Here is a 20,153-nt window from a genome sequence, read left to right as displayed (position 1 = left end):
TTAGGCCTCTCGGTCTGTGGAGCTTGCTGAGGTAGCCCTGGGGAGCTAGGACAGCCATCGCTGTCCTAGAATGGCTGATTCATTGCAGGACACCATCGGAGGGGATCAGCTGGGAGAGTGGAAACCATCAAGGAACGCAAGTTACAGAGTGACGGCATGATGCCATTTAAGCACAGCCTGAAAACACAAAAATGTGACTTCTAGTCTTTGCAAACGTAAATGGGAAACACGGGATGAGCATCCCTAGCCAGAGTCCCAGGTGCACCAAACTGCAACACCCGGAGCGCAGACCGGAGGCCGCAAGGGGAAAATTCCACACCACATGAGACTTTTGGGCACAGAACTCTAAGATCGTTGTATAAATTTACCTTCAGGCTTTGTGTCTAAGCCATACATGAGACATAAATGAATTTCATGGATCCTGTCCCCAAGATAGCTCATTGTGAATGTACATGCAAATATTTCAAAAATCCTTCTTCCCAGGAAAAAAAAATCCTCAAATCTAAACATATAAACCTGAAGTCACCTGGAAATATGCACTAAAAGAGAAACACCAAATTTTATCTAGAGAGTGGCAATTTTTCTGTGGAGAAGACTTAGATACACAAGTCCCCCCTGAGTTGGGGATCCAACTGTATCTACCATAAAAGAAATCAGGTAGAATTCATTCCATCAACAGTATTAGCTGAAAACCCAGTGTGTAGGGAAGAGGGCTGAGCCCCATGAAAAAACTGCACCCAAGAGTGTGGTCATCAAAGCTTCTCGTTTTGCTGTCTGTCCTGTTTTGGGCACATTTCACCCTCTTCTCCCCAAATACCTTATGTGCTCCTTACACACAAGGTGAGGTTCAGAACGCAGCACCCACTGATATGATTGGGCATGTGTGCACACCCATGCACACACACACACACACTTCAACAAGAACAGCATGACATAGCAATTTCCTCTCCCTATTTTTTTTTTTTTTACATAAAAAACAAACAATTCAGATCCATCTTCCATGTCATGGTGATAGAAAAGAACAAAAATATACCAAGGAAGAAACTGACAGCAAAACAACCCAAGCCCAACTCCCAGTGAAAAGGCATGCAAATCCCAGAGCCCGGAACCCACAGAGGCCCAGGAGATAATGCAAAGAGAAACAAATTCAATGGAAAAATGTCCAGCCACCAAGATTGCCCCCTCAAGGGACAGCTAGGGTGAGGCTGGCTTCTGGGGCCTGGGAGCTCCTACCTGAGCTGGCCACCTCAAAAACCAAGGGAGAGGGAGCCAGTCACGATCAGAGAGGCTGGTACCCTGGAGCATGCACAAGGGACCAGGCCAAAGATGGTTGAGACACTGGGTTACATGGGGAGGCCAGGGGTCCCTCAGTTCTGCTTTCAACAAGACTATCTGTGACTATCCCACCACGGGCAATTGACTAAGCCAGAGAAACTAAGATTAAAGTGCCATTTTATTCTATTTGCAATTTTTTGAATGATGCTGCCCGATGCCGGGAAGACGAGGTAGAACTGGGTAAGGAGAGTTGATACACAAGCAGGAGATGAGTCACCCATTAATTCACTCAGCACCCACTGAGCTAGAACCTACCACGTGCCAGGCCTGCTGATCTAATAAGCACCAGGGAGCCACACTGTGGTCCAAAGCCAGGTCCCTCGGAATCTGGGAATCTACAGCAGCACGGCTGGAGAAGAGAAATCAAACAGATCCAGGTGGAAGGGACTTTCAGGAAGGCCCCAGATATGATGTTTTTGATAAAGGTAGCTGCTGGGCCAGGGCTGGGAGCCGGGCAGGACCGTCACCCCAGTGTCAGTATGGATTGGAAAAGCAGTTTGGCAACCCGAGGTTAACACAGCCAATTGTTCACCGTCTTTGAATAACGCTGTGCTTGGAAATCTATCTTTCCTCCCCCCCCCCCCCCCGTCCTTTTTTATTAAAGAGCTATTGGAAAGAAGATGTTCTCTTAAGACAAAACTGAGCACCCGTGGAGGGTAGTGGTTTCCATGGCTTGCTAGTCTTATCATGTCCCATTTGCCCGGTGAGTGACATTGTTTTACAGCAACGGAAATGTAACTTTGATGACCGAGGAGCAGGATGGAAAACTCTGAGGAGACGAGTGGTATCTACGGAGCAGAATGAAGAGGATGCGTGCCTGTGTCTGCAGCTCTGCAAATGCTTCCGATTGTGGATGGAAAGGACACGCAGCGGGATGGGGTGGGGGTGGGTAAAGGAAGACTTTTTAAATAAAAAATAGGGGGCCGGGGTTGTGGCTCAGTGGTAGAGCACTTGCCCAGCATGCGCAAGGCACTGGGGTCGATTCCCGGGGAACCACATAAAAATAAATAAATAAATAAACAAATAAAATAAAGGTATGTTTTTTAAAAATTTAAAAAAAAATTTTTTTTTTTGGCGGACACAACATCTTTGTTGGTATGTGGTGCTGAGGATCGAACTCGGGCCACACGCATGCCAGGCGAATGCGCTACCGCTTGAGTCACATCCCCAGCCCCGCCCATAATTTTTTTTAATATTTATTTTTTAGTTGTAGTTGTACATAATATCTTTATTTATTTATTTATTTTTATGTGGTGCTGAGGATTGAACCCAGGCCCCAAACAGGCTACGTGAGCACTTTGCCGCTGAGCTACAGCCCCAGCACAAAATAAAGGTATTGTTTAAAATAAAAATTAAAAGTAGTTTTTAATCCTATTATATTGTCTTTTAATTTATTTTTGTTTTTTGGTACTGGGGATTAAACCCAGGGGCACTCAGCTACTGAGGCACATCCCCAGCCGTATTTTGTATTGTATTTAGAGACAGGGTCTCACTGAGTTGCTTAGTGCCTTGCTTTTGTTGAAGCTGGCTTTGAACTTTTGATCCTCCTGCTTCAGCCTCCCAGCTGCTGGGTTACAAGAGTGCACCACTGGGCCCAGCTACCATGTCTTTTTTTTTTTTTTTTTTTTAAGTAAGGAAGGAGCTGGGCGGGGTGGATCATGCCTGTAATCCCAGCCTCAGCAAAAGCAAGGCACTAAGCAACTCAGTGAGACCCTGTCTCTAAATAAAATTCAAAATTGGGCTGGGGATGTGGCTCAGTGGTTGAGCGCCCCTGAGCTCCGTCCCTGGTACCAAAACAAATAAACAAAAACAAAGTGAGGAAGGGAAGCCAGTCATTGTAGACTCATGCACTTGGACAAAGACATCACTTGCAAACAGTCTTTGAGCACAGGTGGGAAGAGCCAATGATTGAAAGCAGTTTGAAGGTCCACGGAGTGGGCAATGCTTAAATTAACAAACCTGGTTCATCCATAAATGGAGAGCTATGTAGCTGTTCAAAAGAATGGGGCACTGTGGCCACGCCTCTAATCCCAGCTACTCTGGAGGCTGAGGCAGGAGGATTCCAAGGTGGAGATCAGTCTGGGTAACACAGAGAGATCCTTTCTCAAAATAATATAAAAAGGTCTGGGATGTAGCTAAGTGCTTGACTGGAGTGTGGGGGGCTCTGGGCTCAGTCCCCAGAACTGAAAAACAAAAACCGAGACTGAGGCACTGCAGTATTACTGGGGAGGGGTGGCCATTAATATGCAGTTAGAAGGGAAGGTCAGTGTCTAAGCTATTATCTTGCAATCGAGTTATTATTCAGGTAAAAATGACACAGACAGGTACATATATTCCTATATATTAGTAACTGTCTCTGGAAGCACACATTTGTGGAGGGCAGTGGGTGGTTGGAGCCATGGCTGGAAAGGGACTCCTTCTATTTCATGCATTTGGGATTTGTCATGGTGTGAACTGAGTCCGCCCCAAGGGCATATCCCAACATCAATGTCCTAATCCTGTACCCTGTGAATGTGACCTTACTTGGAAAATGGGCAGTTATAGGCATAACTAGGTTAAATGTCTTCAGATGATCTCTTCTGGGATTGGGGTGCACCCTAAATTTAAGGAGTGAAGTCAGAGGCAGAGATTGGAGCAATGCCACCATAAGTCAAGGGACACCCGGGGCCACCAGCTTGGCAGGGGCAGTTTCCCATGAAGCCTTTGAAGGGAGCACCGTCCTGCTGATATCTTGATTTTGGACTTCGAGCCTGCAGAATGATGGAGAATAAACTTGGGTGGTTCTAAGCCCCCGAGTTTGTAGAAACTTGTTATGGGAACCCTAGAAAACTATTGAATTTTCCTGGTGTCATATGATTGCATTATCGACTCCAAATAAAGTTAACATACACAAGAAAATCCATCGCAGGATCACCCCACACTGGAAACAGTCTGAACACTGTCCAGGAAGAACAGGAAAGAGCAGTGGTAGTGAGCGGTCAGGGGGACCCTCAGCTCGGCCATCAAGGGAAGGAACTTCAGATCCGTCTTGGGTGTGGGGGGGCGTCTCACAGCCACGCTGCGCTCAAGTGGAAGAAGCAGATGCTGAGAAGACACCTAGTGCATTGCCATCTACCTGATGTTCGAGACCAGGCAAACCTGACCATAGGATGGAGGTTAGCAAGGGCCAGGGGTGTGCTGGTCTCAGTTGTCCAGCTGGATCTCAATGGTAGTGTCTTAAGGTCAACACAAGCAAAAATCCACGCACTTTGCTTGCTTTAAGGTAGTTGAGTGATATCTTAGCTTTTAAAAATTAAAAGTCAACATTAAGAAATAACGGGGGCGGGGGGGCTGGGGTTGTGGCTCATTGGTGGAGCTCTTCTTGCGTGTGGGCGGCACTGAGTTCAATTCTCAGCACTGCATATAAATAAATAAGCAAACAAACAAATAAATAAATAGAATAAAGGTCCATCAACAACTACAAAAAATATATATATAAAAAACCAAGAAATAATGGTAGGGGGGCTGGGGACATAGCTGAGCAGTGGTGCACTTGCTCAGCATACACAGGGCCCTGGGTTTCATGACCATCAGTGCCCCCCCCCCCAAAAAAAAAGTGGGGGGAGGTCTTTACCAAGAAAGAGCTGGACACTCCTGTGTGAACGACCCAGAGCCATCTTTTGTGCTCAACATAAAAAAGTCAGTCCACACAGGAGTTTCCAGGAACTTTCCAGCAGCAGCAGCAGGATTCGGCAGTGGTCATTTCTGCCTGCCCTGAGGTAGAAGGGAGGGGCACCTGGGTTTGGCCCTGAACTTGATTTACTCTGTCTCCTGAGAAGTGAGATGGGCAGTGACCTCAGTTTACAGAATCAGCCAGATGCTGGGGCACAGCCCTGCCTTGCAGGACTCACTTGGATGGCAGAGGCAGTTCCCCCACCTGGTCTTCTATGTGGTAGTTGTGTTGAAGTGGGATGAGGAATGTGTGGAGACCTGCTGAAAGGGCAGGCTCCCCTTCAACAAATGGTGTGTGCAAAGGCCCAGTGCAGACCTGGGGGTATGGCTCAAGCCATTAACCTCTTTGTTTTCCTGGGGACAGTTTCCAGACTGTCCCCATTGGCATTGAAAATTTGTCCAGAGTCACTGGCCATTTGGTAACACCAGTGGGCAGGAAGGCTAGCTGTCCTGTGCCCTGCAACAAAGAACGGGCCCACGTCCCATTCATGTAGGTGAAAATCCTGTTTGAAATTATTGGCATCTAGAATCTGACTTCATTTTACATAGAAATGCATATGATTTCCCAGGAGAGCAACCACCCTGTATGTTGAGAGAAAGTTGTTCTCTGCTTCTTTTGGACGTTCACCAAGACTTGGTCACCATTTCAGAAAAGCACGTCACCAGCAGCCTTTCATGTCTGAGTCACCTGCAGGGCACACCTGTGGCCATTACCTCCCAGGCGTCTGGTCCCTCCTTCATGTCTTGGAGGAGGTCCAATCTCCCCCTCTATGAGCTTATGGCTTGCTCTTAGTCCTCCTTCACACTATAAATCAGGGCACACTGTTGATATTTCTGAAATGACATGCACGGGTGGATCATATTTCTAGGAATTTAACTTCCAGGTAGAAAGTCACATTTCCAAATATTGGCTTTACGAAAGCAGCACTGGGTCTGAACGTTTGTGAGCCCTGTATTGGGGGACCAGGGGACAGTTTTGCAACGGATGAGCCAGGGCTGAATGGAGTGACCAGCAAGCTGGACAGATGAGGGCAGAGCCATAGGAAAGAGCATTTGTGGGAATGAACCAGGAGGAGGGACTCAACTCAGGCTGCACCACCTTCTCCAGCCAGAAACTTAACAAGCACCTTTGCCCAGTGCTGACCCATCTTGGGTGGCGGAGACTCCTGTCCCGAGGAGGAGTCACAGGCACAGGGCAGAAAGCTGGGGGCTGTTTATGGACAAACAGACTTTGAACCTGAATCCACGTAAGACACAGTCATCCTTTAAGGAGTGTGAGTGGCTAACGTCATCTGCCCATGAGGGCAGGAAGCTGTCATATGAAAGATGCTTCCTGATTAGTTAACAGTTCTTTGATAAGAGTTTCACCAAAAGAGAAACTGTTCTTTTTTTTTTATTTGTGGTGCTGGGGATTGAACCCAGGGCCTTGTGCATGCGAGGCAAGCACTCCACCAACTGAGCTGTAACCCCAGCCCGAGAAACTATTCTTTTTTTTTTTTTTTTTTTAAAGAGAGAGTGAGAGAGGAGAGAGAGTGAGAGAGAGAGAGAGAGAGAATTTTTTTTTAATATATATATATATATATATATATATATTTTAGTTCTCGGCGGACACAACATCTTTGTTGGTATGTGGTGCTGAGGATCGAACCCGGGCCGCACGCATGCGAGGCGAGCGCGCTACCGCTTGAGCCACATCCCCAGCCCCCCGAGAAACCATTCTTTACACTAAAAATAATTTAAAAAGTTTTCCTCTTTGATAAATGTGCAAATATTTAAAGACTACCAAGAGGTGTCAAATGTCCTGCCTGGGCCCTGCTGTTGCTTAGAGGGACGAGGCTGGAGGAAACATCGGAGGCCTTGGGATCAGCCTAAGAGGCTCAAACTGAATCCTGAGTTTACTGGGAAATCACTGGGGGATGTTAAACAGGAGCAAAACGAGCAGATTTGTATTTTAGACAGAGTCACAATGACTACAGGGCAAACAACAGGAAGGAGGGGCAAGACCAGAGCAGAGGCCAGGTGGAGCCTGCCAGGGTCATCAGGGTGTGTGGGCAGCCTGGCCTGAGTCAGCCAGAGGGCAGGCAGGCAATGGTCCAGGGCACGTGGTTCATCTGGGGTGGAAGGGTTTGAATGTGACCCTGGTTTTCTGGGAGGTTTAGGGAATGAAGTGGCCATGACTGTGATTTGGATGGGCAGCAAGAGATAGATGGTCACAGGCAACCTTCTTGGCCCTGTGCCAAGCCCTGCTCCCATAACCCTCCGGGCGAACCTCCATGGAGAGTCCATTCTGGTCACAATGACCACTTTCACAGTAAGGGAGCTGAGACACAGCGCTTACACCTCTGCCGTGCTCACACTGGCAGGACTGCGGCCAGCTGAAGTGAGTGCTGGCCCACACACCTGCCTACCATGGAGATAGTCCAGGGCTCTTCTGGAAGCAGCGTTGACAGATCCCACTGCTGGGTTCATGCTAGGGCAAAAGTCGTGTCTCAGTGACAGTCCAGAGGTGCCTGACCTCACAAGTGGACATAGATCCCAGGCCCTGCTCTTCAGCCTGGACTCAAACTCATGCATGCTGCAAACCGAGGGACAGTGGCCCTAAAGGCCCTAAACTGAATAGGTGCAACCAAAAGCGGCTACCGTGTGCACACAGATGCTTGGGAAATGGCATGGATCAGAATGACTTCTGACTTCTGAAGGTCACAGACAGACCTCAGTCGGGACCAAGAAGGATGCAGGTAGCCTTCCCATCATGCACCATCTGCACTGGCCCTGGCTGGGAGAGGAGAGGGGATTGCGCAGCCCTGACCTTCCTACTTCAGGATGTGGCTCTGAAGGCCCAGAGCTTTGTCCGCGTGGGCTTGGAGCGCCCTCTGCTGGAAAATTCTGTTGCTGCTGTCTGATGCCAGGATCCATTTCAGGGCATTTGGGGGTCTGGTCTGTGTCAGGGTGAGGATGGAGAGGAGGTGGGGAGGGAGAGGCAGTCCCAGAAAGAAGACGGCTGATCACCACCCATAAGAAAGAAGACACAGGGCAGAGGGGCCTACATTTTTCATCTCACAGGTTTGTGCCCCCATTCTTTGGGGTATCCCTGGACAGCACACTGACTGCCCATGGGCTGTCCTTCAGTGCATCTTTGATGCAGTATTCACATTGGCCCACAAAAATAAGAGCATTAAAATTATTTTAACGGACATAACTAATCCTCCCAGTTGTCACTGGTTATCATTTGAGCAGATAGAACCTAACAGCTGTCACTGAGTGGTCCCGATGATCCCGGGGCTTCGATCCCTGCTTAACCCTGAGCATTGTCAACGAATCCATTGTTCAGATGAGAAAACCAAGTCCCATGTTCGAAGTCCATAGCTGTGTACGGCAGAAGAACAGGATCCTCTAGAGGGGCAGAATGCAGCCCAAGTCCTTTGTCACCCTGGGTGAGACTCTAGGGCCAGTTCTCTCTCCTTTCCCTGGCTGGCTCCTCATCCCTCGAAGCAACAGCAGGGCCCAGGCAGGGGGGCCCAGGCAGGGGGGGGGCCCAGGCAGGACATTTGACACCTCTTGGTAGTCTTTAAATATTTGCACATTTATCAAAGAGGAGAACTTTAAAAATTATTTTTAATATAAAGAATAGTTTCTCTTTTGGTGAAACGAACAGCACTCGTATCTGGTACAATAGGGACGTCACCTAACACTCAGGACCCCTGGCTCACCCTTGGGGAGAGGGGGACACTTCTGCAAGGTTCTGGTGCTTGTGGAGCCATGCAGAGAGAGCCGCCGACACTTGCTGCACCCCCAACCTCCCCCCAACGGGGTGGGGGCACCTTCTCTGGCAGCTCCTAGTTTGAGAATGGAGGCGTCTATGCAGAAGGCTTTGGGCCTGATCCTTGGGCCTTCAGCATGGTAGGGTGGGTGTGGGATGTCCCCCACCCCCCAGATGGCCCAGCAGCGTGGAGGTGCAAGGGGACTTGGGGGAACCCTCTGTGTGCTTAGGACTGTGGATTAAGGGCAGGGCCAGTTTTGGGGAGACTCAGCCTCTCCCAGCAACACCCTTTCAAACTGAGGCTGTCTCAGCTCTGTGGGCGTGAGACCTGGGCCAACGGTGCTTCAGGCCCCAAAGAGCCCCTTCAGGGTTCCTCTCTTGTGACACGCCCAGCGTTGACCTAAGGCAGTGGGGGCAAAAGGGCAGCCCCAATCCCCTCAGCCAGGCCCAGGCTGGGGGTTCCACAATCTCCCTGGCTCAGGAGAGGGCAAGCGCTGGTCCTTCGCCTGTGGGGAGGCTGAGGGGGAGACTGAGGCAGAGATCTGAAGCAACTTCCTTGCCCAGGGGCCTGCAGCTGGGGAGGCCCAGGATTTGAACTCTGCCTTTCCAATCCAGCCAACCGCTCTTCCATTAAAATGACACTTGGATTGGCCAGAGGCCCATTGGACTCACTTCTTTTCATTTTCCACGTTTGCACAAAGCTGGTCTCACCCCATCTGGCAGAAGCACCTGGAGTTCAAGTACACAGACTCAAGGATTTAATGTTGACCACTGGGCAGATGAGTCCACTGCTCTGTGCCTCAGTTTCCTCACCTGTAAACAGAGACGACAGCCGTGCTTACCTCAGGGGGATCAGTGAAGAGTCCAGGACTGAGGCGTGTACAGATAACCTCTGGGGGCCTGGCTCAGGGCAAATGCTCAACAAAGGGGGCTCTTAGTATCCACTCACGCAGGACTCAGCAGACCCCCCTGGGAGCTTTACATTACCCCCAGGCCCGGGGGGGGGGGGTGGGCATGTCAGAGCTCGGGTAATATGGATGCTCCAACCAGGTGAGGAGCGTCAGATCACAGTCCCCCTGGCTGGTGTCCTGGGTCTGGGACAGTGGGTGGCACCAGCAGGTGTCAGGAAGCGAGAAGGCTGCTCCCACGCCCTCAGTGTCCACACATTCTGGACTCAGCCCGGGGATCACGCTGAGCTTGGATCTCTTCTCTCACGGGTTGGGAGGGAGCAACCCACTCAGACCGAGGTCACCAGGCCTGAATAAAGACAGGCTTTGTCCCATCCCGAGAGAGTCTCTAATCCAAACATGAAGTCATCCCCACCCTCCCTCTCGGCCAAGGGCTATGGAAGGGGACCCGCCCCCTTTCTTCCTAAGTCACAGGCTGCTGTCCCGTCTTCCTCGGATATTCCAGGAGCAATTCAGGTCCAGCGGGGCTGTGGGGATGGGTGAGGGCCACAGAGCTCCCACTGGTGGCTGAGGTCCAGGCCCCTGCCTTCTAAGCCACTCAAATCCCCTCTGAAAGGACGACAGTTGGCACCATTTGGACGTGACTTTAAATGGATCTTCATTTCCTCATCTGAGAAGAACTCACAGATTTAGAATCTCACGATGGATGACAGAGTAGGGCTGCATCATGTCCCTCCAATGTGACAATCATGCCGGAGGTTGTGACTGGGGTTGGCCCAGGAGATGCCCAGCAGTGCCACGCTGGCCGGTGGACTTTGGTCACAGCGTGGGATGAGGCTGCAGGGACTAGGACTAGGAGGGGACTGGAGGCTGGAGAGACGCAGAGGAAGTGAGTCTGCCCGGGTCAGCCGTACCTCCTCCCTGCAGGGTTCGACCCGACTCCCCCTGGACAGGGGCCTGCCTGGGGAACTCTCTTGCCCTGGTTGGAAGGGAGGGGCCACCTGAGCCTCCTCCCCTTTGCTGTTCAGGCCCCAGCGTGGACCAAATTAGAAAATGTGCCTCCTCCAAGCAAGTAAATCTGCCTAAACACACAGGGGCAGCATTTCCACGCCTCCACGTGGGCAGCTGGAGCAGGAGGCACTGCAGGGACGCAGGCTGACCGGCCCCAGCTGCCCCTCAGGTTGGGCCTCTGTCCCAGGCTGAGGACAGCTGCTCTGGAATCCAGGCTCCCACTTGCCGAGTGGGAAGCAGGTGTTCCCGTGCTGGAACGAACGCGGCTTGAAGTATCAGCCCCAGAGGGGCCCCCTTTATGACCATTTCTTTTTTGGTTTTGGGGAATGAACCCGGGTGCTGTCACTGAGCCACATCCCCAGTCTCTTTTAATGTTCATCAAGTACCTACTGGGTGTCATCGGGGCACTGAGATCCCCACACAGGTAACAAAGTCCAGGGCGTAGAGCTGAGTTCCAGGGAGTGCTGGAGTGGGAGGGTGGGGAAAAGAGATGACGAAGGAGGGCAGTGAGGGCCAGCTGGAGTTCTTGATGGCAGCATCACCACGCGTCCCTTGACACTGCCACCATCTATGTCCTCGCCGTCTAGCAGAGTGGCCTGGGTGCAGCCGGAGGTCCTCTCGGTGGTCTTGCTTGAAGCCCCTCCTCACTAGGGTCTGGTGTGCAGCCCGACGGGGCGGGAAGGTTTTGGAGGGCCTTTCTCCCAGTTCCGGGCCTCTGTGCATGTTGGCTCTTGCGACCCACAGTGGTCGAGCTTTCAGGCTTCGCTACATGGTGGCCAAAGGGTTTCAAGAGGGAGAGGCACAGCTGCAGGGCCACTTTTGGGCCCAGGCCCTGTAACTAGCACGAAGTCACTTCTGCCGTGTCCTATTGGCCACCATGAGTCATAAGAGTCACCAGCCCAGATCGATCAGCAAATGGGAAAATCAACTCCCTTTCTTTTTGGTGGGAGTAGTTGCAAAATAATGTGGCTGTGTTTTTTTACCTTCCAAAGGTGACAGGTGACAGGGTAGGGCAGAATCAGAAATCAGGCTGTGGAGGAAACTTGCTTGGTCTCAACTTTGAACACAAAATGAAGCTGAGCAGTGGGTAAGGGACATCTTACAGCAGCTCAGAGGCCACAGCATGATGGCTGAACTTGATTCTCCATGAGGCGGGCAGCAGCCGAGGGCTTCACCATGAGAGCAGACTGGGAAGGAGTGGCCAGAACTTGGAATGGGTTTTATAGGAGCTGAGGGATCTGCATAGAAGACTGGTGAGGATGCAAGCCCTGTCTGGGGCGTCTCCTTGCCCTGGCTGCTGTCTGAGGAGGAGCCTGGGTAAAGAGAAGCCTCAGCACACCTTGGGTGGGCCCAGGGACTTCGCTGCAGCCTTGGGAGGGTGGGAAGTTTGAGCGGCTCAATTGCAGGAGAGTAGGCACAGCTCTGCCCAGCGGACACCTTGGCAATGTCCGGCCAGCTCTGCAAGCAGAGGTCTCATTTCCAAAATGCCCTTAGAATGGTGGTTCTCAGCTCACCCAGGCCCCCTCCAGATTAATCAAATTCTAATTTATCTCGCTTTTTTTGGTACCAGGGATTGAACACAGGGAGGCTAAACCACTGAGTCACATCCCCAGCCCTTTTTTTAAATCTTTTTAAAAAATATTTTTATTAGTTGTTGATGGACTTTATTTTATTTACTTATTTATATGCGGTGCTGAGAATTGAACCCAGTGCCTCACACATGCTAGGCAAGTGCTCTACCACTGAGACACAACCCCAGCCCCCTTTTTCTCTTTTGAGACAGGATCTTGCTAAATTGCTTAGGGTCTCACTAAGTTGCTGAGGCTGGCTTTGAACTTGTGATCCTCCTGTCTCAACCTCCCAAGCTGCAAGAATTACAGGTGTGAGCTACCATGCCTGGCATCAAATTCTAATTTCTTGAGAGTGGGACTGCATTGGCTACTGTGACAAATTAACACAAAAAAGTTGTAGCTTCAAACAACTCACATTAATTATGTTACAGGTCTGGAGGCCAGGCACAGTGGTGCACATCTGTAATTGTAGCGGCTCGGGAGGCTGAGGTAGGAGGATTGTGAGTTCAAAGCCAGACTCAGCAACTTAGTGAGGCACTGAGCAACTCGGCAAGACCCTGTCTCTAGATAAAATATTTAAAAAGGGCTGGGGATGTGGCCCGGTGGTTAAGTGCCCCTGGGTTCAATGACAGATCCCCACGCCCCCCATCCCTCACACACACACATGCACACAAAACAGATCTGGAGTCAGCTGTCAACACAGGCTCCCTGGGCCGACAGGAAGGTGTCATCAGGGCTGGCTCCCTCTGGAGGCGCCAGGGAGGAGTGCATCCCCTGCCGTTCCACCCCTGGAGGTGCCTACTTGCTCTGCTGGTGGCCTGCATCCCTCCCTTAACCTGTGCTCATTTCCTGTTTCACGATGACGCCGGGCCTGCTTGGGTAATCGAGGGTCACCTCCCATCTCAACACACTTCATCACTCACAGAGGTCAGGGAAGAGAGTCACCGGTTCAGGGATTAGGACGGGCAGGTATGTGGGGGGCATGGGGGGCATGGGGCATTGTTTGGGTTTGGTAATAGTGTTTCCTGCTGCCGCGTCATCTTGGGAACAAGCCTGAGCGTGCCGGCTAGGAAGGGCCCGTCACAGGCCTGGCATGGTTGTTGATGCTGGCCCTGCACAGTCTCTGGCCAGCTGAGAGGGTTGGAGGGGACACCAAGGCTGGAGCTGGACAGGTCCGTGGAAGCAGCTGACCCAGCCCTTGGAAGTCCCACTTTGCCCTTGGCCCTGTAACGAAGCCCTGCAGGAGCAGGCCCGACCCATGTCCCAACCCCAGAGGCTGCTCTGCACGCCAGAGTTCGTGTGAGTGAACTCCCTCTGGCCTCCAGATGGGTGGGTGGGCTGCTTCTTTTCTGGTGCTGGGAATTGAACTCAGGGGTGCTACATATCCAACGCTTTATTTGTTTTCTATTTTGAGACAGGCTCTCGCTGTTGCCAAGGTTGGCCTCAAACTTGCAGTCCCCATGCCTCAGCCTCTCCAGTGCTGGGATTACATGCATGTGCCACGAGGGACTTCTTTAACAACAAAAACTCACTCTGCCAGGTGTGGTGGTGCACACTTGTAGTTCAGCGACCCAGGAGGCTGAGGCAGGAGGAGCCCGAGTTCAAGGTCAATCTGGGCCACATAGTAAGACCCCACCTCAAAAAACAAAACAAAAACACCTCAAACTTGGTTATTAGTTAAAAAAGAAAAAAAGACCCTGGGTCTCATCAGCTCTCTTCCAGCTGAAAGTGGTGGTTTTTGCCTGCTTCCTGTCCAGGAAGTTTCCTGACTCCTGGGCCCTACTCCTGCCTGATGTCCCACCCACGTCATTAAGTCAACAACAGCACCACTTTCAAGAAAGTCTGTCCAGCTGGGCTGGTGCACACGTTTCGTCCCAGCTAGTCGGAGGCTGAGGTAGGAGGGTCACTGTTAGCCCAGAAACAAGGCCAGCAGGGCCACACAGTGAGACCCTGGCTCATGGAAAAAGAAAGCTTGTCCCTTTCCAGAGAGACAGGCAGAGCAGTGGCGTCACTGGGGGTGTGGATGTTGGAAGTGGCCTCCGCTGGGCCCCGGGGTTTGGCAAGTGACTCTCAGTGCCAGCTTCCTTTGCTGGACTATGACAGCAGCATTCCTCACAGGGCGGTTGTGAGGACAAAGTGCCTGGTGTCTGCCACAAAGGTGTGCAAACCAGGCCCTATGACTCTCAGCAGAAGTCAACAGGCCCAAGGCTCATGACGGTCAGTCCCACACGTTGACACTGCACAGTGTGCTCCTTCCTGGAGCAGGTGACACGGGGCGCATCGCTGCAGGCCAAGCTCTCAGGCAGATGTAGGTGCCACACGTTAAAAAAAAGAGGGTCTCAGGAGATCATCCGGTTCAGGGTGTCATCACTGGGTTCTGCCACTGTCCTTGTCCTCTGGACAAGGAGACCTGGAGATCTGGTCTGATTTTAGAGACGAGAAACAGAGGCCGAGTGGCCCAGGACGAGGAGGCCCCTCAGCCCGAGTGGCATGGCCAGGATGGGGGTACACGTGTGGCCAGCGCTGCACACGGAGTGCCAGTGACTCCTCAGGGAGCTGGCAGGTGACCTGTGTGTCCACAGAGTGAGGCCCAGGACACACCCTCTGTGTTTTGGGGAAGTCAGCACAGACTCACTCTGATGGTGGGAGAGACCAGAGTTACGGGTGAGGAGCGTGGCTTCCACGGCAGCTCCCAGACCACTTAAGTCACCACGAGAGGACAAGGTTCTCTTTAAGAACCCAACCTCCCAGGGTTGACGACGCTGATTCAGCAGGAAGCACCAAAAACTGGAAGCAATTAGAATGCCTTCCCCATCAAATTGTTTTATTAGGTTGATTAAACAGCTTAAAGACAGTTCATTTTGTTCAGTACCCTTCTAGAAAATATTTCAAGTTTTAAATGAACTTCCAATACATAAAACAAAATTACTTTACCATACACAAATTTCAGATCAAAATACAACACTCTGTTTCTGTTTTCTTACAGTTATAAAATCCAGTCATTACAAACTACGTAAAAAAGATAAAACACTTTCACTGATCCTTGGTACAAGAGAACAGCACAATGGCAATATGTCCCCCACTGCACAGGTCCTGTGCTCGGGAGAAGGGATCGACCCCATAGTTACCCCACGACATACCAAAGCATGTAAACAAAGTGCGTGCTACTTAAGAAAGTTGACATGATCTTTTGCATCAGAATTACTTGTAAACCATAAAGCAACTTTGTAAGAAAGGTTACTAATTAAAAATTACTTCAAACTTTGCTAAATTCCATACCAGCAAATGAATAGAAAATTACTCCACAGAACAAACTGGTACATTTGAACCACAAGATGCATGACGTGACATTTCAAAGAAATCAAGTTAGCACAATTTCTCTACTATCCTACTGAATTTGGGGAGTACAATTTTACAAGTGGCAACCTTCTGGTCCTTCAAATATTTTGAACTTCCTATATAACATCATTTCTGTATGTTCGTTGCAAATCCCTGTTTTCTAGTAGGAGGGCTCTCTGGGTACCTTCTTATACACAGTACCCGTGCATCTGAACACATGCTGAAGGAGACATCCCAACTTGGACCTTCGCTAGGCAACAAAAGCTGCAGGATTCAAACTGAAAACCGTTCTGCACGTACCATGTACCGTGTCAATCACACAGATTTGGGCTTAACAGGATGATTTTTTTTAAATTTGGCATTTATAAATGGTCTTTATGGAATTTTCCCTATGGTATTAAAAGCATCAACATGACAAGAGTGTGCTAAAAGCCAGTCCTTTACCAGGGCAACAGTCATATACTAGGTGCCAGGGACAATATAGGCAGGAGCCAGTGAGAGTGAGATGGGCCATTCTGCTGGGCGAGGACCGCCTGCAAACAGCAGCCCCCAAATTCGGGGGAGTCACCCTGAACTTACAATCTTATTTTAAGGAACTTCCCGGACAGCCTTCTCTCCTAGCAGAAGACCAATGCCGGGACAGCAAGCCAATCTCCAGGCTGCGTGGGCCGTGGACCAGGACCATCTCATTCACAGAGGGAACAAACGTCCGTGTCACTAGTGACACTCAGCAACAGCACAAGGTCTGTCCCAGCCTGCCCGCGCAGCTTCTGCAGTGAGGTTGATGAGCACAAGGGAGGGAGTGGGGGGCACGGAGGGTTCTGCACCCCCCCCCCCCGTGTGTGCCCATGACCTGCAGAACCAGCTGCAGGGCTGCCCCACACTTCTGGAGAGGCCACGCAGGGCTGTTTTTTGTTTTTTAATGGCTGTCACAATTCACAAATGGTATGAGACAAAACAGAATGACCCTCACTCTGTCACTGGTGACTTGATGGTGTACAGGAGAGAGGAACTGAACAAAAGATGAGTTAGATGAATTCAAAATGAAAAGACCCCACGGGCAGAAAAAGCCTCTGATAACTAAGTAAGTTCTGCTAAATAGCCTGTGCTTTTCTCAACTAAAGGCCACCTGCTGCATTTCCCTACAGAAAATTATTTATCCGTGGCATTTAGATGACCTTTGTTTTCATGGAGAGCTTGAATTTTGAGATGCCCTGTTGGAAAGGGAAGTTTTAATATACCTAATAGAGGTTATGCATTTATTTTTTAAAGCTAATGATACCCTTTTGTCCCATATACCATGATTTTTAAAAAATATTTATTTTTTAGTTGTAGTTGAACACAATATCTTTATTTATTTATTTATTTATTTATTTTCTGTGGTGCTGAGGATTGAACCCAGGGCCTTGCACATGCTAGGCAAGTGCTCTACAACTGAGCCACAACCCCAGCCCCCATGATTTTTTTAAAACAAAAGCCTAAGAGTCAAGTTCAATGAGCTATGCTAAATTAATAGCATATTTTCTAGAGCTTATTTTGAAGCAAAAATTCCTTCTGACAAAAATACAAAAAGATGGTTTCTCTCAAGTAAATGAGCAATTCTGATTTCCAATTCGACTCCCATTTGGAGTACAGGAGTGGAGTGTTTAAGTTAGAGCTAAATAAGAGAGAAGAAGGAAAAGGCCCCAGTCCGCTCTTGGAACGTTCCACAGGACGCAGAGAACAGAGTCCACCGAGGCCCTGGCTACGCTGGGCAGGCAGGACATGGTGGAGTGCTTGTTAAGAGTTTCTGAAAGGCACCCTGGGCCCTGTGCACGTCTCGCTGGACAATTTGGGGCTGCACAGTGCTTGCTGGGTGCTGGGTGCTGAGGTAGTATGTGAGGCCTGGTGTCTGCCCCTCCCCTGGCTCAGAGAGGAGCCCCGCGGCCTCCAGGGCAGGCGGGCAAGGTGCCTGCTCTAGGCTACAGCTGCTCAGGGCTGTGGTGTGCCTTGGCCTCAGAGGTCCGGATTCAGACCTGGGATGCTGCTGGGCCTGCCAGGTGGGTCTGGTGCTCTTGCAGACAGGGCGGGCCGGCCATGGGAAATGGTAGCAGAAAGGCATGGTCAGGGCTACAGGAGAATGCTGTCCCTACAAGCTCCACAATGCTGACGTCCTGGACATCACGAGGCTGGGGGCTGGAAGGGTCATGTCGGCTGTCCTTTTTTTGCTACCTAATTCCAGCAGTTAGAAGACTAGGCCAGGAAAAGGGTGGGATGGAAGAAAAGAGCGGGGGGCAAAGCTACTAAGAGGGAAGAGCGTGGCTAAGGAGGCTGTCAGCAGGCCCACCCTCCCCCTGGGGCGCAGAGGAGGAGGCATGACTGTGAGAAGGGCCTGTCTTCCCAAAGACACTCCTCCTCACGGGATCCCTGGGTGGTCAGTGGACACAGAGAAAAAGCACTGGCTCCAACAAACGGTCACGACAGGTGGCCACAGCGACTGAGTATCACAGGCTGTGTGGCCCTCAGGTAAAGCCGCTCCTCGTGACCCAGGGTAGCCTGTTTCTGGGCAGAGTCAGAGTGAGCGGCTCACCCTTCCCCCAAGAACACAGGGGATCTGTAGTGGACTCTCCTTGGAGCAGGGACAAGATGAAACCACGAGAAGAACAAATCTCCTCAAGGGATGACAAAGTGATGCCCCAGCAAATGAGGCCCAGGGGAGGTGGACGGGCCCCGGCAGCCCAGCCCTGGCCGAGGCCCGCCTGCCTGGGTCAACTTCCGCCTCAGCTTTCTTAAGTCTGTGGAGGCAGCATGGGGTTTAAACCAAACACACGCAGGGCCAGCCTCGTGCCTCTAGTGGACAGTACAGTTTAGGGGAATCTCTAGAAGTGAGACCATTCCTGAAAGTTCTACTAGAACCAACACGACCAGGTGCAGACAGTGACAGGGCTGCTGGGGTGGCCACTGCCACAGCTAAGGAGCTGAAGAGGTGATGGGTGGAGGGAGGGAGGGGGAGGGAACAGGGCAAAGAGCAGAAGGAACGTGGACTCCTCTCACCCCACCCCGCCAAGCTCACATGTGAACATTGTTTTTTCCTGTTTTGACTGAACAAATGGCTGCAGAGTCTTCCACTTGCAAGTTGCTCTGGGCTCTTGTTCTCAAGGTAGAAGTGCCCACAGACTGTTCTGCCTGCAGAGTGGCTGCAGGCCCCCACCCACCGCGGGTGTCAGAAGAGAGCACTCAGCGGTGCAGAGGGCACCAGCTGACCCTGAGGCAGCTCTGCCTGAAAGCCCTAAAGGTGATGAGCTCTGTCCCCGCGTTCTGCCTGCTGTCTGAGGGAGGCTCTGGAACATGCACATCTGCTCCTTCCTAAGCCTTCAGAGGCTTTGGTCACAGCTGCCTCTGTGCCCTGCTGGCATCCTCTCAGACTGTGCACCTGGAGTGGGCACTCTGGGCAGAGCAAGCAGCACAGAGGGAAGCAGCGGGCAGACCCCTTCTCGGCCTCATCCCACACACAGACAAGTGCTGAGCAGTCCATCCACGTTCCAATGGGCAACAACCCACTTGCAACGGTTTCCCTCTTTCAGGCAGCCACTAGCTTTTCTGGACCCAGACCCAGACTTTATATTTCGCCTTACCCTGTAGAGAGCACTGTGGATCTGAACAGCCAACACAGATCCCTCCCTGCACTTTGCTCTGTCTGCTCTGTTTTTACATAAAGTTACTAATGAAAATATTGGGGTCTGGTCCTCAGCCTCGCTGGCCTGGTTCCCACTCCCTTCTCTTAGTCACAGAGAGAGCAAGAACTTGCCGAATGTCTTACTGAAATCCCCATCAGCTGGGCACGTCACAACTGCTAAACCCACCAGCCTCAGAATCTGAACTGGAAGGGAGGGATATTATAAAAGGATAAAGAAGTTCACTTTTGGTAATAACCTTCTCTATTTGAAGGTATAAAAGTGCACACACTCACACACATACACACTCACACACACATCACAAATTTGTTGGTTGGTTTGCTTGTTTTTAAGTTTCACATAACAACCAAGTTAAGAAATCATGGTTTAGGTCTATTGATTTCAAACAAAGATCTAGAAAATATCCAGTTTATTTGACCAATACAGACCACTATCTTTGATATTTTAATGAAAAAAAAAAAGAAAAATTCAATTTTGGTAAAAAATGTTAAGTGCTATTGGAGGACTTCATTAGGCAAATTCTTAACAGAAGGCTATTTATAAAAACTCTAAATATTCTAAACCCATATTGTGGGATGTTTCAGGTATCTAGAATTATCCTGAATATAAATATCAGAGATAAAGAAGGACGGGGGGGGGACAGGTACAGAAAGTGGGTAATTTTATAAACATAAACATACTTTTTTTTTTTTTTTTTTTTGGTGCTGGAGATTGGACCAGGGGTGCTTAACCACTGAACCATATCCCTGGCCCTTTTTTGTATTTTATGTAGAGACGGGTTCTCACCGAGTTGCTCAGGACCCTGTTAAGTTGCTGAGGCTGGCTTTGAACTCTCGATCCTCCT

This window comes from Spermophilus citellus (genome assembly GCF_964194105.1).
Source record: "Spermophilus citellus genome assembly, chromosome: 18".
Classification (NCBI taxonomy): domain Eukaryota; kingdom Metazoa; phylum Chordata; class Mammalia; order Rodentia; family Sciuridae; genus Spermophilus; species Spermophilus citellus.
The sequence above is the reverse complement of the archived record's forward strand: the minus strand, read 5'-3'. Positions refer to the sequence as shown.